This window comes from Octodon degus, unplaced genomic scaffold (assembly GCF_000260255.1).
Source record: "Octodon degus isolate 3935 unplaced genomic scaffold, OctDeg1.0 scaffold00169, whole genome shotgun sequence".
NCBI classification, from domain to species: Eukaryota; Metazoa; Chordata; class Mammalia; order Rodentia; family Octodontidae; genus Octodon; species Octodon degus.
In genome coordinates this window covers 5,195,430-5,216,435 of record NW_004524745.1, presented here as the reverse complement: position 1 = coordinate 5,216,435, position 21,006 = coordinate 5,195,430, and the positions used below count along the sequence as shown (strand labels likewise).

General features: G+C 37.3%; 1 pseudogene; it reads right to left on the bottom strand.

Moving 5' to 3' along the window:
- Window positions 1-489: 489 nt before the first annotated feature.
- On the bottom strand, window positions 490-1,460 carry LOC101563743 (annotated as a pseudogene).
- Between the last annotated feature and the right edge of the window lie 19,546 nt (window positions 1,461-21,006).

The window sequence follows — 21,006 nt, the reverse complement described above, 5'->3', positions numbered from 1 at the left end:
TATATAACATATAATAAAATCCTTTAAAACAGTTATGCACATGACATGTAATATTGGATTTGTGCACCGGATCCCAGGCTGTGACCAACTGGGGAAAGGTCAGACAAGGCGTGGTAGGTGAAGCTGTGTAACCCAGTAACACACATCTGTTTGAATAGTAACTGGATCCTGCATAGTGAGGTGTCTCAGAGATGCTGGGCTACTTCACAATAACCAAGACTACAAGAGGAGCATCATCCAGCATCAGGAGAGAGCTGTGGGATTTTGTGAACAGTTTTTACTTCTAACTTTTGTACATTAATGTTTTCCCCAGGCCGTGTTAATAGTACTGTTTCAATCACAAATCACATAAAAAGGACAACTGGTACAACTCCTACTAAACCCACCTATGGCCTAGACAGTGACATGGTGACACTGAAGACTTTAAAACTGTAGATCTTTCTGGATTGACCATGGGCATCTGTACGCTTCTTCAAATATGGCTCTTCCTCAGGAGTCAGTCACCTTCATGACATCAGAGATCCCATTCTGTACCAGGACACAAGGGGCACTAAGGAAGATATCATTCTTGATTCCATAGACCCCCTTAAACATGGTAGAAATTGGATGAATCTTCCTAAGATTCTTCATTATACTTTCTTCCAAATCTGCCACTGACAGTCGATTGGCCCAGGATGCGTAGCCTTTTAGTTTGATCACTTCATAAGCAGTGTCAACCACCTGATTGTGAATCTTTTTCCAATACTCCTTATTCCTATCAGTTCCTGACTTAGGATGCAGATTCTTCAAGGAGACACCAGCAACATTCACACCACTCCACACAGGGATGTTGGAATCTCCATGCTCCCTGAGAATGCATGATGACAGCTCAGAGGGTACATGCCCAGCCTTTCTTCCATCAGGTAGCAGAACCAGGCTGAATCCAGTTGCAACCACTTCTGATAACACAGTTCTTGGGAAAGCTGCTTATCTTGCAAGCCACATAGGTCAAGATATCCACGGTTGGATGCAACAAGCAACTTGCAGTTGGGACTGTACTTTACAGTAGGAATGATGAACTTGAAGATGTTAACATTATACTGCACCAAATTAAGATGGCTCTCTCCATCTTGCTGATGTGCTCTAGTGGTGATAATAACCAGCTTGGAGTTTGCAGTTACATTATAGTCTTTGCCAGAGACAATTTTTGGTGTCCTAAGTAAAAGGCTGCCATATTGAAGATCCATCATCTCTCCCTTCAGTTTGTCTTCCATGATGTTAACAAGAGCAAGTTCATATGCCAAATCCTTCATTAAGATACTGATGGCACAGGCCATGCCAAGGGCACCAACCCCAACAATAGTGATCTTGCTCTGGGGCACCTGTTCCTCCTTAAGGAGATTCACAATCAGCTGATCCTTGAGCCTGGTTATCTTGGACTTAGAACCAAAAGGAACCGGGAGTGCATGTGGGGAGGGCATTGAGGTGCACACTTCTCAGATCCGGACTTAGCGGCGGCAGCTCCAACACCAAATTTATCTTTTTTTATAGCTAAGTAATACTCTGTTGTGTAAAAATACCACAGCTTTTTACCCATTCTTCAGTTGATGGGCATTTGGGTTGTATTCAAGATTTAGCTATGACAAATTGTGCTACTATAAACATGGGTGTACATATATCATTGAGGTACAATGTTTTCAGTTCATTTGGAAAGATACCCAGGAGGGGAATGCTGGGTTAATGGGACCTCCAATCCTAGCTTTTTGAGAAATCTCCACACTGATTTCCATATAGCTGTACCAGTCTCCACTCCCATCAACAGCAGAGAAGGGTTCCTGTTTCCCCACAACCTCTCCAGCATGTTATTGGTTGACTTCTTAATGATAGCCATTCTTTTGGGGATGAGATGGAATCTCACCATTGTTGTAATTTGCATCATATGAATGACCAATGATGTCAAACATTTTGTCATATATTTATTTCACATTTGTATCTCTTCATTTATGCAGTATATACTCATCTCAGATGCCCATTTTTGGATTGGGTCTTTGAATTTTGGAGGCCTGATTTTTTTTTTATTCTTCATATGTTCTAAGTAGAAGTTCTTTATCTGAGGGATATTTGGCTATAATTTTTCCTAGTTCATACGTTTTCTTTTTACTCTATTGGTGATTTCTTTTGACATACAGAAACTTTGCCAAAAAATTAGATCCCAGTTGTTGATTTTTTGAAGTATTTCCTGTGTGATTTGTTTTTGTTCATGAACTCTCTACCTACCCTAAGTCTTTAAGATTTCTATTTACTTTCTCCTCCAGAAGATTTATGCTTCTCTTTTAATTTTTTTAAATGTGTTTAGTACAGGATCTACAGAGTCTTACTACACAGATAGAACTCATAGGGATCCTTCTGTTTTCAGCCTCCCAAGTGCTGGGATTACAGCCATGAACCACCGGCCCAGTCTCAATCACCATTTCAGCACATCCCGCTGGTGCGGGTGGCACAGCATGCCCGACATCAAAACCCAGTCCCTGCATCTGCCTACGCAGTCTCTTTTGATATTTAAATTTTCGACCCATTTTTACTATAGTTTAATACATGATGATAGACATGGGTCTAACTTTAGACTTTGGCATGTAGAAAGTCAGTTTTTCCAGCACCATTTATTGAAGAAGCTATCTCTTCCATTGAACATGTTTGATGCCTTTGTCAAAGATAAGGTGACTAACTGTGTTTGTAGTTGTATCTGCATCTTCTAATCTGTTCTGTTGATCCTCAGGTCTTTTTTTTTTTTTTTTTTTCTTTTTCAGAACTGAGGATTGAACTCAGACCCTTGTGCTTTCCAGGGAAGCACTTATTCCACTAAGCCATCTCCCTGGAACCCCTCAAGTCTGTTTTTATGCCAGTCCTATACCGATGTTATCACAGTAGCTCTGTAGGATAATTTCCTGCCTTTATTTTGTTGCCCACTATTACTTTTGCTATTTTAGGTCTCTTCTGGTTCAAGATGAATTTTTGGAAAGTTTTCTCTAATTTCTGCGCACTTAGATTGATTTCTAAGCATGTCATTTTTTTTTTTGAATGTTATTGTGAAAAATATGTTTTCTCTGATTTCTCTCTTGGTGCATTCATTATTGATGCACAAAAATTTTTAAAGAATAACTGATTTTTCAGTTCAACTCTTCTCCCCTATTTGGACAGTACATTCAGCAACATAAAAGCTCAGCAGTTCTTTTTAAGTCTATACAATTATCACTCACTAAACATCTGTTACAACTTGAGCATGCCCTTGGGGTTTCACTCCCACACAGCTTATGAAATACCACTTTCAGTCATTAGCAATATTTTCCCTGAGGAATTAAGACAGAGTTTCTCTCCATCATTTGTCCCTTTCTAGTGATGATTTCTTTGTTGCAACAGCAGCTTACCACCCTCTGAAACTGACTCCCACTGTGTCTGGCCAAGTACTCATAAGACCCCTTCCCAGCTTCCAGTAGACCCTCCCGGGTGCCACATCTACTTTGTGACATCTTACAGGACTGCTTCATTTCCAGACTTAGACTGACCTCCCAGAGCAGGCTGTGAACAAGCCCCTCCATCCTCCAGTCCTGTGCGCTACAAGATCTCTCCACACTGCTGTGTTTGTCCCCAGCTTGATCAGGAGTAGCATAAATGAGGCCAATTCAAACTCCTCCACTTGCGCTCTAGACTGCAGTCCTTCCATCTCCTCGTGCTCATGCAGCAAACTGGGACTGCATCCGTTCTGCACTGTTAACTATGTAGCAGGAAAGGCCTTCCTATCTATCCTTTATCTCTCTCACATACTCCTTGACCCAGTGGTCTCGGAACTACGAAATAGCATTGTGATCCTGTTGAACAAAAATGTGAAGAGTATTACCAAATTATTTTCTGTTTCTTTTCGGTCTTGTACAGAAATCAGCCAAAGTTGTTTGAAATGTAGCCTTCTCCTCTTCCTTGTGCCTGAATATGTACTTACATCCAAAGCCTACTTACCTAATGGCCAAAAGGTCCTGAGGCCCCAGATCAGTGAGAATGATCAAAATAAATCAGATCATTTTCAGGGGCATAAAATACTGTATGCCAGCCCATTTTTTTAGAATCATATAATAATCCTTCCTTAAAAATAAGAGATATATACTACTAAACTAAAAGGAATGCACTGGACATGCTTGCACCTGTTGAGGAATTTGATATTGAGAAAAAAATAATCTTTAATATAAAGATAATGGTTCTATCATCTCGTTTTATGTGTAGTGTTAGCAAATGTGTCCTGCTATCTAATGTTTACACATAGAGAGACGTGCAGCTTCAGAACAGAACTAAAAATTCAGTGCGATAGTCTTGTCTCTCCCTAAATGTTCTGACAGGTTGTTAGAATGGAATGTTTCCTCTCTCAATTTCACCCAAAAGGACAATACATTGTAGCTCATATATCAAAGTCAGTATAAGAAAAATCTCCACATACGAACTTGACAAAGGAAATGTGTCAGAATCCTTACATAATCCCTGAAACCCTCAATGAGAACAAGAATACAAAAAAAAGTGTAGATCAAATATCAATGCCAAGGTAAGCTAAATCCCCACGTTCAAATTTGACAGAGGAAATGTGTCAGATCATTACATAACCTCTTAAATTCTCAATAAGGTCAGGAATATAACAAGACACTAGAGAGAAGAAAGATTGATGATGAGATTTTGTTAGAGATAGCTATTTCCTGTTGTGAATTCCCACTTCCAAGGTGGGAACTGTACAATTTCACTACTTACCATCAGGCTTGTGATGAGAACATTTATAGCAGCACAAAACTTTGAAATGCGTTTTCTATAGGTGTGTGATACAGCATATAGGTGCATGACTCTTGGCAAAATAAAGCTCAAACAAGCTCTGACAGTAAAATAGAAAGAGGCAACTGGAATTTGGCCTGTGCTTAAAGAATTTTGGGTGGCTGAAGATGTTCACAAATTTTTTCACATCCCTTCCATGTGCCTTACCTATGAGAGATAATAACTACATTTTTCTTACATTTGGTCAAGCTCTCCGACAGCTATTGTTACAGAGTAGTTTCTTTAGAAATGGTTCACCAATCAAAAGTATTCCAGGTTCTTCTTGCCTTGAATAAAGAATTGGACATGACAAATCAATAACCAAAAAGTTATTTGAAAAGTTCAGGGTAAATGGATGTGAGAGAAACCAGTTCCACAGAGCAAATTTGAGATAAAAAAGGAAAAAAGGATAAACACAGAAAAAAAGTACACACAGTATTCTACATAGTGTGGGCTTCCATGAAAACTCATGCATGGTAGTGACTCTCCTTGACAGCTGGTCCTTTGTATGCCAGCTATATCTCATGGGAGCTTGCAAGAAATCCTACATGCAGGAGTCCTTGCACGGCCCTGGGATCTTGTCATTTATAGGTGCTATTCACTTTCAAAGCCACTTTGCCACCCCCTGTCTCCTATATCATTTTGATGATAAAGTTAGTAGAAATTGTCTAGAGCCAATTTCTGATCTATTTTGTCTTTTTAAGTATAGCTGGGAGCCCTAACTTGCCTTGTATGAAGTTTGACTTCCCTATGACCACTAGGCTATGAATTCAAGGGCACTTATTCTGCAGAAAAGCCAATATCTCAGACAATCCCACAAAAGCACTACACAGTAAATCTTAATCACTCTAGCCCAGTCAATCTTCACTTAAGTATTATCACTAAGTGATTTCTACCAATGCCACATGGAGAAGAAATGCTCAGTTGAGTTTCACCTGAATTCCTAGTGCACAAAATAATGAGATGTAATATAAAAGTCACAATAGTAAGCCACTGAGTTGTGTTATGTTATTACAGCAGTAGATAACTGGAAAAATAATGGAACACCTCAGTGTATCCCAAGAGAAAGATGAAAGCATTCCAGAAGAGAATTTGGGCATGTTGTCTCTTACAGATAGTCCAGATTTGAGTCATGTCTAATAGGCCATCTAGTTTAGATATAAATTGTACCCCAAAATACACTGGTCAAATTGGGGTCACTGTGGTGTGACCTGGAAGCATGTGTTCTCCTTTCTTTCTCTGCTTCCTGGATGCCATAAGGTAAGCAGTTACCTTCTATGAGGTCCTTCCACCACAACATTGCTGCCTTGGTGCCAGCCCACTTTACACTGAAGCCACCAAAACCTTGAGCCAAAATAAACCTCTCTTCCTCCTCCTGTGCCCATTGGCTGTTTTCCAATGGTAGAAGTGTGAGTTTTCTGAAACCAGAAAATTAATTCTGGAAGAGAACTTGTGTGCTAACAGATAAATGTGCTGCTGGGAGATGGGGCTTGTTGGAAAAGGTGGGTCATTCGTGTGTGATCTGGAAGGATACATCCATGTTCCAAGCACCCCTCCCTCCTTGCTCTGAGTCCTGGTTGTCACAGGTTGAGCAGCTCCTGTCCACCACAACCTACCCCCATGCTGCATGGCCCCATCTTCTGAAATCATGAACCAAAATAAATGTTATGGATGTTGGGTAATTTGTCCTGGGGATGGGAAAATGACTCATATATTGAAGATGATGAGAAACAAAACTCATCAGGGTTGTAAAAGTAATTGAAAATCACTACCTGGAAGAGACTCATCTGCCCAGTTCAGTGGCATGACAATTGAAAAGGATCAAAATGATCTATCAAAAAAAAAAAACATTAAATGTGTCCTACAGGAGAAAACAGCTTTCAATCTGTGGGAAAATATATATGAAGAGTCAATGGGCCTGAAGCTTGCTGTAAGTGACAAAGGGAGATTATTTGCTAGGAAATCAACATAGAGTCAGTTTTGCATCCAGAAAGGATTGCTGAACAGTGTTCAGCACATACATACATTTATAATGTACAGTTAGTTTTGCAGAGGAGGTCAATGGATAAGATTTCAGGGTCTCCACAGACACTGTATTCTGAGAGAGGATCAGCAGGCTGGCCTCAAACCCACAGTGATCCTCCTGCCTCAGTCTTCCAAGTTCTGAGATCACAGGCATGTCTAAGTGCTTTTTTATGTACAAATTTTTGCTGAAGTAGGCTAGAAAACAAATCAAATATTCGCAGTTGGTGAATGTATATGGCACTGGAATGACACACAGAATTTTAAAACTGCCATTGATTATATTTAAATCATTCAACCAATTTCTCTAGTTTTTCAGATCATTGTATCCATTCATTGTTTTACAAATGGATGAAGGATTTGGTATCCTGGAAATACTGCTTTCACATACATTACCTTGCAAAAATATAAACCTTCTATAATTATAAAAAATTGTAATTTTGTAAGATCAAGAGTACTGTTATCAATATAGAGCAACTCTACATGACTGTTAGAATAGTTTCATGATATTTTCACATTAACTTAATTGAAAACATTTCTCAAAAGTCAAGAAAAAATGCTGTTGATAGATTCATTCCAACTTATTGGAAACCAGATGCTTTCTTTTATTTGTGTGTCTGTCCAAACAATGCTCATTTGAACTTTTCTCAGATAATTTCTCAATATTTTCAAATTGTCATAACTCATCTGCTCATTGTCCTTTTATTGTCTGATCAATCACATCCCTTACTTTTATATTTATGACATCACATATTACTGTTAACTCCTAAGCCTCTGTGAAAAACAAATTCCCTCCATGATTAATCAATCCTTTCTCTCACTTACTTTGATATCTGTACTCCACTGATTGTTTCTATAACTTTTAATGAGACAGCCACTTCCTCCATGTGCTGTTTCTTCCTTTCATCTATTTTCATGTCGCACTTGCACTATTGTGCCTGTATAACTCTTTGGGCTTCTGAGCACCCTTTCTCCTATCATTACTCTGTTAAATCAATTGTCAATGACCACTATTCCAAGAAATTTTCCTCTTCCTTGAAGACTTTATGATCTGTTGAATTTGCCATTTCTTTCCCAGATATCTTCACTTATAACCACCAGGCATATCAGAATCTATCTCAATATGCCTTTTGGGCTGGGATATAAGAGATCATGCTTTGTTTGAATTTGTAGTTATTTATATTACACAGACATGGAATCCAATTAATCAATTCAGTCACTGTTGTTAAAGTGACATTTATCTAGAAGTCAGTTCCTTTAGCACTAAAATAATATTGCTCTTTTTAATAAAGTATAAGAGGGCCAGCCAAATAACTCAGCAGATTAAAGTGCCTGCAAGCAAGCACAGGGGCTGGGGGTTTAGTGGTTTAATCCCCAGGCCCTGCCATGCTGGCCCTGCCCCCAGGTTGCACTGACACTGGGATTGAGACTGGGCATGGTGGCACACGCCTGTAATCCCAGTGCTTGGGAGGCTGTAAACAGGAGGATCACTACGAGTCCAATCTAGTAGTGGGACCCGGTACACTCTGTCCTAAATACAAAAATAGAAAAATAAACAATAAAAATAAAGTATAAGCACATGGATAAAAATGAAAATAATATATTTTTTAATAAATAACTTACTGAATTATTGATAACAATCTTCCTTGATCATTCAATCTCTTTGATTTATACAGTACTTTATTGCTAGATTGTTGTAGGACATATCAATACAAGTGAAATATTTAACTGCCTTAAAGCTATGGCCAGAATGTGCAGGTATGCTATGTAGATTAAAAGCTGAGAGACCCTAACTGTTCAGATTTAACTCAATTTACTTTAAAAGGTGAAGTTGTCCTGCTTATGTTCTGAATAATAAATTTGATTTTTTTTTTAACCCATAATGGAATCTTAGAGATAAACTTAGCTCTAAGATCCTTTCACAAGGGCATTGTAACTTTGATATTTATTTTGGGCAGTATGTATTTTTTATTCCATTTTATGAACACATGCTTATATGTTATATGCTTAGCTTTCCTAGAAAGCTGTTCTACACACAGTGTAGACTTTAAGCAGATAGGTTCTAAGATAGGTTTTGTTTTGTTTTTTTTTTTTTTGCGGAACCGGGGATTGAACTCAGGCCCTTGCGCTTGCCAGGGAAGCGCTTATTCCACTGAGCCATCTCCCCGGCCCCTAAGATAGGTTTAAAGTAATTTGTCTAGGATCACAATCAGTAGCAGAGAGATATGGGATTTGTACTTAGGTTACTCTATGTGAAGCTAATATTCATTCACACCAATCTTTTTTATATTGTATGGAATAATATCATAGAACTTGAATTTTCCTATAATTGAACCATATTTTCATTTCTGCATTCTTTTTTATCTTCCTGGATTTTCAAAAGTCTTTTATTAATTTTTCATATTAATGAAATGAGTTTTCCAGCTCTGACTTTTCATATTTACACAGTAAAAATGAATGAAACACAAAGACTATACCGTTGAATAAACAAATCATCCTTTACCTGTGACTTCTACAATTAATATTTATTATAAAGACATATAAGAATATGATAGAAGTAGGTAATGAATAATCCCCTTAACTTCTCACTCTGAGAATATCATTCCATATAGCTCTTGGAATATGGATCTTTTGGTCTATGAATATTTGTGGGATCCAAGAACATGTGGATATTTTCCTTGTAACAATGTAACAATGATCGTGCCACATGTTACACTGTCTGATTCCTACTCCATGCAGACAGTCTCAAAGCTAAGTAGCTTATCTGTGATGATATTTTTTGCTGAACATCATTCATTGTAAACATCATTTAAAAGAAAAGCAACCAAGAAATTTAAAAGTTGTAAATTAACACCTCTTGGATATCCCTTTTTTTCCTAACTTCACATCTGGTTTTTTGTGTGTGTCTGCTTCTGCTTTCTGATTCTCTACTCATCTGATTCGGGAAAACTATTTTCCCTTTGACAAAAACTGTTTGCATTAGAAGGTATTTGGGGCCAGCCAGATAGCTCAGTGGATTAAAGAGTCTGCTTAGGCAGATGTGGGAACCAGGGTTTGATCCCGGGCCTTACATGCTACCCCTCCCTCAGGGCACACTGAGCCAGTGAATGAGACTAGGTGTGGTGGTGCATGCTGGTAATTCCAATACTTGGGAGGCTGAAAACAGAAGAATCACTATGAGTCTGATCTGTGTAATGAGACCTTGTAGACCCTGTATTAAATACATAAAAAATAATTTAAAAAATTTTAAAAACAAGACATTTGATATCTTCTGTTTGTGTACGTTCACAGGTAGAACTTTTTAGTCTGCTATAACTGAAGAACTCTGAAATTCTCTTTCTGGTTGTCACAGAATTCACCTCATTAGTCCTACTATTGCCAACAGGTAGTGTTGAGTGTACACACACAGACTCCACAGTATACCTAAAGTATAAATATCAATTTTATTTATTTTTTATTTTTTGGCAGGACAGAGGATTGCACTCAGGCCCTTGTGCTTGCCAGAGAAGCACTTATTCTACTAAGCCATCTCCCCAGCCCCTAAATATCAATTCTTATACAACAATAATATCTCAACCCTTTGGAAGAAACTAAAATTTTTTATAACTACAGATTTTTAAGACCAGTAGTCTCACAATAAAGGATTTAATATCACGGCTATGCATATCAGCATGTTTATTTGAATTTTTTCTTTCCAAATTTCTTTTTTTTTTTTTCTTTTGACAGAACCAGGGATTGAACTCAGGGCCTTGTGCTTGCCAGGGAAGTGCTTATTCTACTGAGCCATCTCCCCAGCCCCCATATCAGCATGTTTAGTTTTATCCTATGGAGTCTGCTGGGATAGAAAAAATGAATTCATTGTCAGGCATGTATTTCTGAAGGGCTCATTTTTTGGATGTACAAGGTTCAACTAGAAGCCTTGAAATTTGTTATTCTGAGGACTAAAATAGCCTTTTGGGTAAGAAATATCCTACTCAGACTGTATTTTTCTTTTGTTTCCTTTCTTTAAGGAAAATTAACATACTTTCCTATAGACAAAAAGAAGTCAATAGGAAAAGAAAAGAGGGTCAAAGGAATGGTATATTCTGGGGCTGGCCTTTTTCAAAGTCCAGCTGGATTCTTGCCCTTCTTCTGAATAGGTTGCTTTTTTTTTTAATTTCATCAGACAACATTGCCTCTCTGGTCTAATTCCTTACTAAGGCTAATTCAGATCTTTTTATGTCAGTTATGTCAAAGGCAATCACACTACTAAACAAATTTAACCAACTAAATGCCTTTGTATCTCATACCACTTGGTCATGTTTAGGGAAAAGCTAATACTTGCTTCAACATTATTATGTGGATGGATATTGTCATGTGCTTGCTCAAAGTACTAGCACAGGTGCTTCTTGTGCATTTTTATCTCCATTTTATACTCAGTATTATCTGATCTTGCTCTTTCAGTGAAATGCATACAGGTGCAGAAGCAGATGAAAGTTAAAAGCAGATTAAAAACTTAAATCTGGGTCAAGCGAGATAGCTCAGTGGACTAAAGCAGCTGCTTAGAAAAGCTTAGACAAGTGCAGGGACAGCAGTTTGATGCCCAGCACCAAATATTGCACCAGCCCCAGCCGCAGGGATGGCTGAGCCTGCCAGAGTTTGGATGTGGTGGTGCACACCTGTAATCCCAGAGCTGGGGAGGCTGAAAGCAGAAGGATCATCTTGAGCCCAAGCTATGTAGTGAGACCTGCAAAAGTATCCATCAAACAAAAGTAAGGGTGTTTATATTCAGAGGTACTAAAGATAGCATCTTGCCTCTGACCAATCAAAACTAGAACAGAGCCAGCTGGGATTCCTCTACTGAGAAGATATTAGTAAACATATGGCTCTGGTAACAGGGGGAATCCAGCATTCAGTCCAAAAGAAAGAACCTATGATTTCAACCATTTTTTCGAAAAATTTAAACCTTTCACTTAAGAGATCTTAAAGTTTCATCCCAAAAAAGTTACAGCTTCCCAGAAGAGAAAACAAATAAATAAAAGCTAGATTCAAAGGAAACCTTTAAGTAGTAGTTGGCTGGTGTTTTTTACAGTTATGCCTTCCTGTTTGTTTTTACTGCCTACTGTTCTGTGCATTGGCTACACTACCAGATTTCCACAGGTGAGTGGTCATCCCCTATCTCACTCCCTCATCCTACCCTTGCTGGGATTCCCCAAGGGCCCTTGTTCATTTGTCATGTTAAAAATGCTTAGCACAAACATGTAGTTTTGTGAGAATGCTTCAAGCCTGGCTTCACATTCACAACGCAACAGAAGTGAAACCACATGGAATCTCCCCAAGTGATATATACAAACTGGCCCTGATTAATGGCTGCTGTGATAGGTACCTGCAGCAAAGAAGAGATATGACAACAAAGGTCAATTTGCTGCATCACTGAAATGTCTGTCTCAACATGTTTATCCCTTAGTGGTGTTCCTTGGAGCTGCAAGTTTTACAAAAAATACACCTGAATCTTTGTTTACCTGTCTCCCTCTCTCTCTTTCTGACTATTTTTTTCTATGACCTCTACTCTTAACTTAGATTCCTGGGGCCATCATGCTAAACAATCAGCCTAAACATCATGTTTCTTCTTTGTTTTCAGATAGTTGGAGTAGTGCCAAGAGAAGTGAAAAGAAAAATTCAGTTCCTCTCCTTCTGCATACAATAATACAGCAAGAAGGAGGAGAGCTTGTGGGCTTATTCCCCTGTGGCTGACAGATGCACAGAGAAAAGCCTGCTGCTCTCTGCACCAAGAAGCATTGATTATCTTCCTGGATCTAGTACTGGCAAGCTATGTGTCTTCTAGAGAAAGATTAAATATAACTGGGTTTTGCTGAATCACACACATTGTGAGCTAGAATAATCACTAATTCCTCATTTAGTAACTGAGATCCAGATGGCCAATGTAATTCGCTTGAAGTCTAATCACTATACAAAGAATGAATTTGTTCAGTGGTTAAAGATTTGGAGGTGAGGGTATGACTCATTTGAAAAACATGTGAAGCTAAATTTAATATAATGATCACCTTTCTGGGCATAAAGCTAGGATGAATGTGTTGTTGAACATGGTGTCAGACATAAGGAACTTAATTCTCTGATACTTTAAATTTAGGTAGGTTAGTGTTCAAGCAGAATACCCTAAAAGTAGTGATAAAGTTTTGAGTACCCAAGAAAAAACTGAATCACCAATGTAAACACCACACATTTAATAGCTATGAAAGTAAGAAAATGAGCCAACAAAGAGAAGAACAAGATATCTAAGCAATACTAAGTTTTGATAGGGAGAAAAACTATCAACAGAACTAGTAATAATGATCACAGAAGTAACAGAAAAAAACAGATCAGATTCTCAGATAACCAAAGATAAAGTAATCCATATCTTTTGACATGGTGGCGCATGTCTGTAATCCCAGCACTGTGGAAGCTGAGACAGGAAGATCACCAAGAGTCTGAGCTGCATAGTGAGACCCTTGTACCAAATAAATAAACAAATAAAATAAAATAAAATAAAATGTTAAGTATGTAGTTTTCACTATTATTCTCTCTTCCAGTCTCCATGTTTAAGACAAGGATAATGATCAGCATTTGTAGATAAAACATTGGTTTACTTTCTTTGTTTCCACATTGATATCTTAAGAAATGACATACAGTTCTTTTTTACTTCAAATTTATACCCAGCATGTGTTGCTCCACTGATCCCACTCCTGGTGCACTTAGCCAGCCACCAAGTCCAGGCATGTTAGCACTCATCTGTAATCCCAGGGCTGGGGAGGCTGAAAACAGGAGGATTGCTATGAGTCCAAGCTGCATAGTGAGACCCTGTATCAAATACATGAATTTTTTAAAAGTGTGTGTTATTTGTAATTATATATGCAGTGTATTTATCTTATCTTTCCTCTTCTACTGCTGTGTTGTCTATCTTCTGAATTTCAACCACATTTCTTTTTCACATTTGAAACTACAAAAAAGAAAATTTTTAGTTTCAAATGGAAATGTCAGAGGATAAGCATAATATTTACAAGTGTTTTCAGTGTATACAAGGTTTTTAAAATCATTAGGCTTGATATGGTTATCTAAGGAGAAAGTCTGGGTTAAAAATACAAGAAGTCGGAGCTGGAGAGATAGCTCAGTGGAATAAGCACTTCCCTGGCAAGCGCAGGGGCCTGAGTTCAATCCCTGTTTCTGCCAAAACAAAACAAAACAGGGTCTTACTATGTAGATCAAACTCATAATGATTCTTCTGTTTTTAGCCTCCTAAGCTCTGGGATTACAGGTGCACACCCCCATGCCCAGTCTCAATTGCCATCTCAGCATGCCCTGGGGTGGAGCCTGCATGCATGCCCGGGATCCAACACCAGCCACTAAGCTCAGTCTAAGCAGGTACTTTAGTCTGCTGAGCTATCTGGCAGGCCCTTTTAATATCTTTTAAGATCTTCTTAGACTTAATTGATTCCCCCTTTTTAGTGAAGAGTAGATTCAGCATGGCTACTCAAACCCTGCATATTCCAGAAAGGTATGTCCTATACATTCTTCAGGACTATATCTTTACTGACTCATAGGGACTAAGATCTGAGCTTCTGGGAAATCTACATAGTAAGAGTGCCTTTTTGTAAGTGAAAGTGGGTATCAATTTGAACTTAGAGAACTATGTAGGCTGCACATTGAATAGCTAAGGTCAGCCATGTAGCTGCTCCATGCCTGTGTGAATGATCATCCAATGCTAATCCTTCTGGCCTGCCAGCACTTAGAAGATGCTCCCTGGCTGGCAATCCTCATACATATCCACCCACCTACTCAAGATAAGAATTAAGCAATCAACCTTGAGTCCCCCAGTTTGTTCTTATTGCACACATCTAATCTAGCACAAGGTCCTCATGGCTCCAGCTACAAAGCATATTTTCTATGTGTTTTCCTCCAACTGGACTATTATCATTCCACAACCATCATAACAAACTTTTTTTAAAAGAATATAAAATAGTGCTGGAAAAAAAACAGCATTAGAAATGATACAAAATTTCACTAAACAAAGTAATAGAAATTCACTAATGGTTGCTGTATTATATGATGCTACCTTCAAATTAGTTGCTCAGGTTACCAGATATAAATGTGCAAGATTCTTTAAAAACAACAAAACAAAGCAATAACAAAAAAGTTGTAGGAAATTCAAAAGAAGAAAAGAAATAAGAATAAAAAGGAAAAAACGTTAAGCATTAACTGCACCTTTCAAAAGACCAGCAGGAATTGGAAGTACAATTATCCAAAACATTCAGTATATATACCTAAGTGTATCCTTTTCCTTTCTTTAATTTGTCCTTTTCCTCATCCCAATTTTTCCTTCCCATTGAACAAATTCTTTCCCTTTTACAGTATCTGTTGTACCTTTTAGATTTTTATTACTCTTTCAGGTTCTCACACTAGCGAATTAATATGATGTTTGCACATGTGGATCTGATTTATTTCACACACCCATGTAGTGTCTAGCTGCATCCATTTAACTAAAAAAGCCTCAAATTTCTCATTTTTTATAGCTCAGTAATACTGCATTATGGAAAAATACCATATCTTTTTATCTGTTCCTAACTAATGAGCATTTGGGTTGTTTCCAAGATTTAGCTACGACAACTTGTGCTGCCATACACATGGGTGCACATATATCATTGTGGTATGATGATTTCAGTTCTTTCAGAAAAATGACTAGGAGGAGAGTAGCTGGCTTGAATGGGAGCTCCAATCCTAGCTTTCTGAGGACTCTCCCTATCTTTTGCCTAGGCTATTGCAGTGACCTCCCAAGTTGTCCTACACTTGCTACCTTGTAAGCCACTCACCATATAGCACCGAGAACGCTCATTAATGTTTATATTTTCCTGTGTTTTGTCTTGTGTTGAGTCAATCCAGACTGCTTTATTCAGTCTGCAAATCCTATATGATCTTGTCCTATCTCTATTATCTATTACCATGCTTACTGGCTCCAATTACATTTGTGGCCTTTTCATCCAACAATCCAAACTGTGCTCCTATCTCAAGTGATTTATATCTTCTTTTAGTTATTTAGTATAAACACCACTAGCTATAATATATAAAATATGACAGTGGATATTTTTTAATATTAATCTCATATAAAGCCTGAAATTAATACGTATTTATTGAATGGTAGGACTGAGTCTATCATAGAAGTTAGCAAAGGATATTGACAATACCTTTGTAAACATTGGTTGGAAAGAAAGAAATGTAATTGCAAACTGTAGTATGCCTCCTATTTATAAGGCCATCCTTATTACAAGATGAATGCCATATTATCTTTGTCTTATTCCAGTAAATGTATCCAAATGTCTTTCCTGTAAGTTTGTGTTTCTAACTAGATCTTACCCAACATAACAAGTGATGGTCTTTAACTTTTAAAATGTAATTCACATGAGACTGGGTGTGGTGTAACATGTTTGTAATCCCAAAACTTGGGAGGCTGAAAACAGGAGGCTCACTACGAATCTAATCTGTGTAGTGAGATCCTGTAGAACCTTACTAAACCTTACTAAACCTCCCTATTTCCCATCAATATTTTCTTCTACATAGCAGTCACTATTTCTAATTCTCAGTCACACTTGTACTTTAATGAGTAAAACTCACGTAAGGAGCTCATTAAAGGATTGCAGAATGAATTTCAATGTGTATTCTGATCTTTCAAATCTTCAAGCCTACTATATAAGATATTTGGATGTATATATTTTGAAACCCTATATCAAAAATATTGTAAAATGTTCTTCATTCCTCCAAAGTGACTTCATTCTCAGTTTTCCCATTTCTTTTAAGGTTAACACTAATACTTTTCAGTTACTTATATTTGAAAGTTTGAAGTCAATCTTATTGTCTTCTCTCATTTTGCTGTGCTTTTCTATTCTTAAGTTATATTAATAATCTACATGAGCAAAAATAGGTAATAACTAATCACTTACTTTGTCTTGGATACCAAATATTAGAATTCAGTAACACAAAAATTTTAAACCATTCTAACCCCATGTTACTTTCATAGTTTGAGAAATGATAAGTAAGTACACAAAGATAAGTCACATATGTATCATATTAGAAGGTAATGAATGCTATGAGAGGGGAATGGGAAGTGTTGAAGAAGTCCATAATTGTACTAAAACTGAACAGAGTAGGCCTCATTATGTACACATAACATCTGAACAAGTACTTTAAAAGCATAAGACGGGCTGGAGAGATAGCTCATCAGTCTAAGAACCTGCCTGGAAAATGCAAGGACCCAAATTCTAGTACTGCATGCCATGCTAGCCTTGTGCCGAGCTGGCCACTGAAACAGGGCATGGTGGTACACGCCTGTAATCCCAGTGCTGGGGAGGCTGAGACAGGTAGGATCACTGAGTCCAAGCTGTGTAGTGAGACCCTGTACCAAATACATAAATAAAACTAAAAGATCAGAAAAAGCATAACAGTAGGTAATAAAAATATCTAAAAGAAATACATGTATATCAGAAAGAACACCAAGTACCAAGGCCTTGAGCCTGATGAATGTTTGGCAGGTTTCAGAATTGGCAAAAATAGGTAAAGACACCTGGTGTGGAATGAGTGGGATGGATGCTAGAAGGAGATGAAGATAGAAAGGTGATGAAGGTCGGCTTATGTACGGCACTGTGGGCACTTACAAATGGTCACCTCCTACATGTCCCAAATGTATATTGTCATTCCTGCTTTCATGAATTTTCTTACCATGTTTCCCTTGCCTGGAACAACTTTCCTTTTCTGGTCACTTACATAAAGCTTATGAGGTCCATGTTGTATTCTCTTTCCTTTGCAACACCTTCTATAACTCATTCCGTCTGCAGGGATTTTTCAGCTTTTATCACACCGTTGACACAAGGAGGAAGTATTCTTCTAAAAGTCATCCTGACTTGCCCATGTCTTTGAGATAGCCTCTCATAGGAAGACAATGATTGTGTTAACTCCTGACTCAAGTTGTACTTTGAGTTGGCTAGGAATTGATACCCCCTTAACATTTAACTACAGACCACTCATCCTGCCAGTGAGAGTTAAAACTATTCATGTATAATGAATAGAATGATTTTTTCTAATGGTGTTTGTAAGTAGGATCACAAGTCTGCATCTTGTACAGCAATTAACCACTAAGAAGAATATATGCAGTGTATTATTTGTTGAAAATGTACTTTCGATTTGATTTGAAACTGTCTCATTGCTATATGTTTATCAATAAAACTTTGAAAAGAAAAAAAAAATAAAGAACTTCTTCAGCTACAAAAAAAAAAAACTATTCATGTAAAGTGGTAATATAAAAGGTTCTTGGTATCTTATAGATATACAGTAAATAACCATGTTTTGTTTCCATACCAACAAATTAATTATCATTAAATTTGTATCTAATTTGGATATTAAAAAGCACAGCTATATGTTTCATTGTCAAAATTAGCTACTAAATATGAGTGATTATTTTACTAACTTACAGTAATTTCTCCCTCACATTCACTCAATATCTGAACCAGTAAAGTCTCATTCAATCATAGGCAGTCTTGGTATAGCTCTTACATTACTTTTTAAACTTTTTTTAAAATATCATTTTTATTGAGAAAGAAGTAGCAATGAGACAGTTTCAAAACAGGTTAGTAGGACAGTTACAATAATTAATACATTGTATATTGTTGTCTTTGTAGTAGTTATTAATACTACAAGATGTAGACATGGTATCTTGCCTAAACACTATTAGTTCACAACTTTCTTCTCATTTTTTCAGAATTTTATTGATAAACAAATATTGCTGAGACAGTTTCAAACAAAACTGGTAGAATGTTTTCAATAATTAACACATTGCATACATTCCTCCTAGTGGTTAATTGCTGTATAAGATGCAGACATGATATTCTATTTACAAACTCTATTGGAACAAATCCCTCTATTCATTAAGAGCATGTAACTATCTATCCTAACCATTTTGAATGCACAGACACAAAATGGTCATTCATCTGTATCCCTTTTTTTGCTTAGTTCCACTATTTGAATATTATAAGTGTGTTAACTCAGCAAAATATTCTAAAAGAGTCCACTTGTTCATAATAGCATTGAGGGTTCCTCTTCAATGGCAACATAAGAAATTGTTGACCTGAGTCCCCTACAGCTCAACATAACAGCATGGCTTTACTTGTTGTACTTCATTTTTATACTTTTCTGCTAGATGGTTAAGACCAAGATAAAGCAAGACCTATGCAACAAGAGTTGTAGCTTTTGGACTTGATAATGTCAGTGAAATCCCCTCAGGATTTATCCCGAGATCCTGTACCTCAGATTGTAGTTCCTCTATCAGTGTCAGCCATGTAGATGAGTCATGGCTATTGCTTGGCCAATGTGTGCTCTGTGAAAGCCCGAGAGAATGTTTTCTCTCCATGTGACTCCCCTTAGGCACACTCTACATCATCCATCAAGCACACTGTACATCATCGATCACTTTCCTCTTTGGCCCCATAATCTCCTTCATCAGAAAATTTGGGACACTACTGAATTACATGATGTTAAGGTACAAGATTTCATATGTCCTCAGTCTTAATTGACCTTGGAAGGCTAGGGCCAAAATGTTGACATTCCTTACGGCCCTCCTTTTTCTTTAATTTTGGTCTGCAAACTTATGTTGTTAACACTCCAGAAGGGAAGTTTATTGTTATTAGCATACAACCTAGGCTGTGAAGCTTACCCTCTCTATCTGTCTGATTATCAAACATCTTCGGGATAACATGAAACAGGTATTTTTCATCAAGTATAGATATGTTGAACTTTAAGTCCCTACAGAATATGATGAAAAAATATTTAAAACTTAGAATATATTTTTAAAATAGGCATAAAGAATTAAATAATTCTTATGTTTACACATAAGTCCAGAAATCAAACTATATACAACCGTGAAGCAGGACAGTACCACAACATTCCTTTTTCTGTCTCCTGCCTTCATTCACCACAACCTTCTTTTTAAACAATCACCTACCCAAGAGACAGCACAGCAGCAATTGGCATGTCATAACAGGCAGACCATATTCCGAAGAGCAGAATGACAGGCACTCCAAACATGAACCTACTATCACAAATTGCCATCTTCAGTGCAGTTGTTTAGTTCATAGGTGTCAGTATACGCAGTTAGTCAGGGTGAGAATCTTTCCAATTAAAGGCTAGATACAAAAATCTTCTGAAGATTCTCAGGTCATTGCCTTAACTATCTTCTATATATAACTGTATGTCTTGTCACGATCATGTTTCCTAGCTCTTCTCCTTGCCAACTTTTAATTAGTTAGTCCTCAAGTTCTTGCTTTCCTTTTACTTGTATTATACCTTTCTATTTGTGTTTCTTCTTTTGAGTACTTATGCTAGGGAAATTATATGAAATTTACACATGTGTGTCTGGTTTATTTCACTTACGAGTATATCGTCAAGTGGCATCCACTTCAATACAAAGGCTTCGAGTTTATCATTCTTTATAACTGAGTAATACTCTATTGTATAAAAACACCACATCTCTGTCATCCATTCCTCAAGTGATTGACATCTTGGTTGTTTCCAAGATTTGGCTATCACAAATTGTGCTGCTATAGACATAGGCACACATATATCACTATGGTATGATGTTTTTAGATACTCCGGGAAAATTCCCAGTAGAGGAATAGTTGGTTTAAATGGCATTTCCAGTCCAACTTTTCTAAGGAGTCTCCACACTGATTTCCATAACGGTTACACCAATCTACATTGCCACCCACAGTGGAAAAGGGTTCCTTTTTCCACATAGCCTCTCCAACATTTGTTGTTGGGTGATTTCTTTATGACAGCCATTCTTTCTGGGCTGAGATGATATCTCAATGTTGTTTTAATTTGCATTTCGTAGATGGCTAGTGATGTGGAGCATTTTTTCATATATTTATTTGCTTCTTTAATATCATCCTCTGAGAAGTGTATGCTCATCTCAGATGCCCATTTCTGGATTGGGTCTTTAAATTTTGGGGCCCTAGTGTTTTTTTTAGTTCTTTATAAATTCTAGAGAGCAGACCTTTGTCAGAGTACTTATTTGTCATGATTTTTTCCAAATTTGTGGGTTGTCTTTTCACTTTGTAATTTCTTTTGACATAAAAAAAAAAAACTTCT